This window comes from Anguilla anguilla, chromosome 11, assembly GCF_013347855.1.
Source record: "Anguilla anguilla isolate fAngAng1 chromosome 11, fAngAng1.pri, whole genome shotgun sequence".
Taxonomy (NCBI): domain Eukaryota; kingdom Metazoa; phylum Chordata; class Actinopteri; order Anguilliformes; family Anguillidae; genus Anguilla; species Anguilla anguilla.
The window spans coordinates 657,448-663,397 of record NC_049211.1 but is presented as its reverse complement, the minus strand read 5'-3'; the positions used below and the strand labels follow the sequence as shown (position 1 = coordinate 663,397).

General features: G+C 47.3%; 1 protein-coding gene across 2 annotated transcripts in view; it reads right to left on the bottom strand.

Moving 5' to 3' along the window:
• The window catches only part of LOC118208502 (poly(rC)-binding protein 3-like), a 55,592-nt gene extending 50,065 nt beyond the window's left edge, over positions 1 to 5,527 (bottom strand). For both annotated transcript variants that reach the window (XM_035383244.1, XM_035383245.1), the window contains exon 1: positions 5,195 to 5,527. The gene's annotated coding sequence lies outside the window, so the exon portion shown is untranslated. The remainder of the gene's footprint in view (positions 1 to 5,194) is intronic.
• Positions 5,528 to 5,950: the final 423 nt, after the last annotated feature.

Below are 5,950 nucleotides of genomic sequence, written 5' to 3'. Positions count from 1 at the left end.
TGTCTGTGCTTGTGTGTGTGTGTGTGTGTTTGCGTGTGTGTGCAGTTCCCTTCCACTTCGATGGCCTCCCTATAACCATCACATCTCGTGGAGCATAGTCAAGTGATCAAAGATCAGCACCAAAGTGAACCTGTCTCTGTGATGTTGCGCTTGGCTCTTTAATATTCTGCTGGAAACACTTTAAAGTTGCTTTTGAGCTTTAATACTGTAGTCACAATAGTGTGTGTGCCTCTTCACCCCCTACCCCCTCCCCTACCCCCCCTCCCCCCGGCTGCGCCCCCCCTCCCCCGACCCAAAATCCATTCAGCTTAATGACAAAAGCTGCTTGTTATTTTCCAAATCCGAAAAAGAAAAAAAAGAAAAAACTGAGCAGTGGACTGGAGACTTGAGTAATTCATCATTAGAGAATAGCAGGCTCTCTGTTCCCAACACTCGCTCAATATTTGTGAAACATTATTCATATATATGGCGATGAATATGTACACATACTGACATTCTCAGTGGACCCAGCTGTTTGAGTGCTGGTGAGATGTTCTGTTATAGACTGCCTCTGTCTTGCTTTACACTTTGGACTGATTAAGGTCTGTAATTTCTTAGGCAGTCCCATAGCTGCTGGTGAGCAGGGTGTATTTCTGCCCAGTGCACCTGTGCTTTGCAGGTGGGGCTGTATTTTATTTATTTTTGCTGAAAACACAGCTGGGGGTGATCTGTCTCCTGCCTGAAAGGAGCCTGGATTCCAGGTCTGCAGATCTCACGCACAGACCTGAGGACCACTTCAGATCACACACAGACGTGTGGTCTGAATCCAACCCCAGCCCTAACCCTACAAAATCAATTATTCATGAGCTTGAGGAGGTGACATCAGGTCCTGTCCTGACTTATTACTTTGTTATTAGACCAAATTGAAATGGTGGTTTTTGTGCACTTAACGGCATAAGAAAATAAAAACTACAGCCATCTCACATATCCTGTATGGACCTATGGTATTAGAGCTATTAAAAGCTATTAGAAGCAGTGCACATTATCATTTTATATTTACTGTATGTACTGTATTATATTTTATATACTGTAAGCTGTTGATTTGTTGGATACCCGGAAACAGCAGCTGTTAGGAAAAGATGGGCAGAGTGCAGTACTGACCTGCACAGCCCTGCGGTCTGTTAGCTCCATGTACTGACCTGCACAGTCCTGCTGCCTGTTAGCTGCATGTACTGACCTGCACAGTCCTGCTGTCTGTTAGCTGCATGTACTGACCTGCACAGCCCTGCGGTCTGTTAGCTGCATGTACTGACCTGCACAGTCCTGCTGCCTGTTAGCTGCATGTACTGACCTGCACAGTCCTGCTGCCTGTTAGCTGCATGTACTGACCTGCACAGTCCTGCTGCCTGTTAGCTGCATGTACTGACCTGCACAGTCCTGCTGTCTGTTAGCTGCATGTACTGACCTGCACAGCCCTGCGGTCTGTTAGCTCCATGTACTGACCTGCACAGCCCTACTGTCTGTTAGCTGCATGTACTGACCTGCACAGCCCTGCGGTCTGTTAGCTCCATGTACTGACCTGCACATCCCTGTGGTCTGTTAGCTCCATGTACTGACCTGCACAGCCCTACTGTCTGTTAGCTGCATGTACTGACCTGCACAGTCCTGCTGTCTGTTAGCTGCATGTACTGACCTGCGCAGCCCTGCTGTCTGTTAGCTGCATGTACTGACCTGCACATCCCTGCTGCCTGTTAGCTGCATGTACTGACCTGCACAGTCCTGCTGTCTGTTAGCTGCATGTACTGACCTGTACAGTCCTGCTGTCTGTTAGCTGCATGTACTGAACAAGCAGGAGATGAGTATCTCTCTGAAACAGCACATCCATCAGCGCTGCGATGCCCTGTCCGTTCTGTGTTGGTCTGCAGGAGTGTAAATATTAATAACTGACGTACGTGTGTCTGTCCAGCTCGGAGCTGCTCTGTGCTCCTTACGCAGGGAGATTTTCAGCTGAAACTGCATCTGGCATTTAGAAGAAACACTCAGCGCTTTACCGTATGCTCGTAAGCACACAAAGCCTGTAACCCACTTTCACATCACCCCTCCCACAGTGCACCTATACGCACTGTGTTTTTCCCCAATCAAGCTCTAAATTAATTTGTTTTGATGAGGTGTTAATTGAAAATACGACTATTTCACCAACTCTAGAGAGTTGTTTCTATAAGTGTTGGTGAAAGGTTAAGTCTTTGCTAAAAAAAAAAAATGTTTTTTTCAACATGTGCTTTGAATATGAATAAAGGAACTGAATAACTGCATTATTCAGTTAATTAAAAGATGTAGGCCACGTCCTAATTAATGAAACAGCGAAGCATAACTGTGATTAAGCTCAATTGTAATTTATAATTCTAATTTGTTAATGAGACAAAACATTTATGAGGGCAAAAAAATATTTTTTTCACCCACACCCCACCCACCCACCCCCCACCCACACCCCACCTACAGCCCACCCACACCTGCCGTACTGAAGCAGGAACACTCCAGCTACCTTTCACACACACGCACACACACACACACGCAAACACACGCACACGCGCACACACACGCACACACCCGCGCAAACACACGCGCGCGCGCACACACACGCACACACACGCACACACACACACACACCCGCGCAAACACACGCGCGCGCACACACACGCGCGCGCGCACACACACACTAGTGTGTTTTTCATCAGCTCAGTTGGCAGTTAGAACAGATGCCAGATTACAACACCCCCACCCACCCCCCCGACCCCCATCTCTAAATACTAATCCCGCTATAAATTAACGTTCTGTCTGTCCCTGACCCCCATATGGCACAGCCACACACCCAAAACCCAAACACACAGACCCTGCCTCACACCCCCAAACACACAGACCCTGCCTCACACCCCCAAACACACAGACCCTGCCTCACACCCCCAACACACAGACCCTGCCACACACCCAAACACACAGACCCTGCCTCACACCCCCAAACACACAGACCCTGCCTCACACTCCAAACACACAGACCCTGCCTCACACACCCAAACACACACACAGACCCTGCCACACACACCCAAACACACAGACCCTGCCACACACCCCAAACACACAGACCCTGCCTCACAACCCCAAACACACAGGCCCTGCCACACACCCAAAACCCAAACACACAGGCCCTGCCTCACACCCCCAAACACACAGACCCTGCCTCACACACACACACACACACACACACACCCTGCCACACACCCCCAAACACACACACCGTGATATCCACATTTAGAATATGCATATAGAGAAAACTGTCACACACTGTCAAACAAAAACACCTCTTTACCCACAACCACACATATATACCCTGCCACTGTACCCCTAGCCAGCAGTATATAATTCATCTGTACCTTCGTTATTCGTAAAAGTTAGATGTTTGGGTACTTTTCCATCCATCCATTATTTAAACCTGCTTATTCTTGGAGCCTTGGGTACTTATTAGTAAGTACCTAACATTTGATCAGTTTGTTCCTTATTAAAGGGCAAAATGCACCTCCACTGTGCCTTCGTTTTTATGCCCTTATTGTACGTCACTTTGGAGCGTCTGCCAAATAAATGTACTGAGAGTGCACAGGGGCAAAAACAGCTAAAACACAACCGCACTGATGCTGCCATCTTTAAGATATCGGTCATTTTACAGACAATAAAACATGACACCAGATTACACAGAGGATTAGCACATGGTACAGCTGGTACACTGAAGATGATGCATTGTAATGACGTAATTCTGATTTTTGTTTTGCCTTCTCAATATCCGCTTTGTGTCACCATTTTTAAAATTTATTTCTCTCTCAGAAAAAGTCTGCTGCAGCAGGTTTTTATATATGCAATGCAATATGTTCCCATAATTAGAGCCAAACAATAATAACACATTGTTTGCATTTAAACGAAGTGTTCCACGTTAAGGGAAAAGACCCTCGTGGACAGTGTGAAAAATGAAATTTCCCGCTTTCCCCCCCTAAGATAAGGCATCAAACATCCACAGGGACGCGCACGTGGAGGGCCTACACAAACCGGGCGATTCACGCCGCATTTCTCTCTTAATTCCCACATCGCACGCGCACACGTGTGCATTCCTTCCATATGTTTATTACAGCCATTTCTAGCCCGACCTCAGTAGGTAGCCTGGCTGGGAACAGGTATACTTACGGAAGCAAAAGCTCCTGACTTCAGTCAAGTGTGTTCATGTAAACAGTATGCTGGACCGCCATGCAGAACTGGACCGAACGGATCTAGAAGACTATAGCATAATGTAGCCAGTTAGTATAACATTCGGGTATTGGTCATCGCTTAAGTTCATACTGGGGCCCGTTCACTGCGATTTTCTTTTCGTGAGACGCAGGAGACTTCGGCCGGTCTAATTCAATTACACATCCGCGCGCGATGAGCCTATCGGAGGCGCAGCCCCGCGCGAGGGACCCACACACATCTCCCTCTCTCACATATTTGCGCGGCCACTCGCCAGTGGCGACTGGATTGTCTCTCATCATCACAAAGACGGTCAAAACAATAGAGGAATTATCCGTCCGGTCCAAATAAACCACCGCTGTTGTTTTCCGAGCGCGTCTGTCGAGCACTTGCCATATGCCCGTGTCTCGCAGCGCCCCAATCCGCCAATCGCCTCTCACTCTAACCCCCGTGTAGGAGGTTACTTCGCTCTAATTCGCACTAATGCGCAGAGACAGCTACGCTACTGTTCGTTTGTTTTCAAGGAACAGAAAAACATCAGTGTTTGTAAGAGATGAAATACAATTTAAAACATTTAAGATACGCTGACAAGGGACAACGAAGAACACACACCGTACAGATGACGTGTGAAATAATTCTTCGCCCCCCCAGGACCCCGTCACTGTGCTTTAAATTTCGGTGGGGTAACAAATGAATGTACCTCACTTCAGGGTACTCGGCACTCATCCACGCTCGCGCTAAGCCGCCTGTCAGCGGTATGGATTTTGTACATCGCGTATTGTAAAAATATTTTCTTATAAGCCGCATGTTACACTGGAGCGGGGCGACATTATTCCCACGGCTAACAGTTAAAGGTTTATCATTTTCAGTAGTTACAGAAAGGTGCGAAACTCCTATTATCTCGACATTACGCCAAGGACACTGCCTTCAGTTGATCATTGGTCCTTACCTGTTTTCATACGGAGTAGAATAAGGAAAGACGCCCCGATGACGAATCCCGGTGTCTCTATAAATCCCGGATTGATGCCTGCATTGTAGGACGCTGTCGCTGGAAGTAATCCTGGTGTCAGTGTGCGACGGCAGACCACAGCGAAGCGGGGGGTTAGGGGCTGGACAGAGGAGGAGATGCGGGGGGTAGCGGCCGTGGGACTACCCTACAGGGATCCAATTACAGCAGACACACGAGGGGCTGCGTGGAGTATAATGCACTCTGCGTAAGACCATCCGTAACATCCCTTCACCGGGCTTCGCTCCCTATTCTGCTGCAGCTTTTGCACGCGCCAAAAAAAATACCAGGAACCGCGCATGACTCACCCACCTCGCGCCGTGCGTTTCAGACCCCAGAGGCAAAGGCTTATTTATTTATTTATTCATGCAAACAAAACAAAAAAATCTCAATAACTCGATTCTTTTTAGTGCAGCGATTTCATGTCACCGAGATTAAATCGATATATATGATTTATTAAAAATGCCTTAACACGAGAAAAAAATCTGTAGGCTATTATTAAAACAGAACTCAGAGGTTCTGAACACGCCGAACTGTTGGTAGGGAGCTCTATTAAACGCCGAGATGGTTTTTTTTCTCGTGTAATTTGAAATCGTGAGTATTAGTTTTATAAGTGGCTAAATGGGAATACGATGGCTTTAGCCGAACCTTTTAACAACTGCTTTATTCTTTCCGCACGCGGTCGCATATTTGTTATCT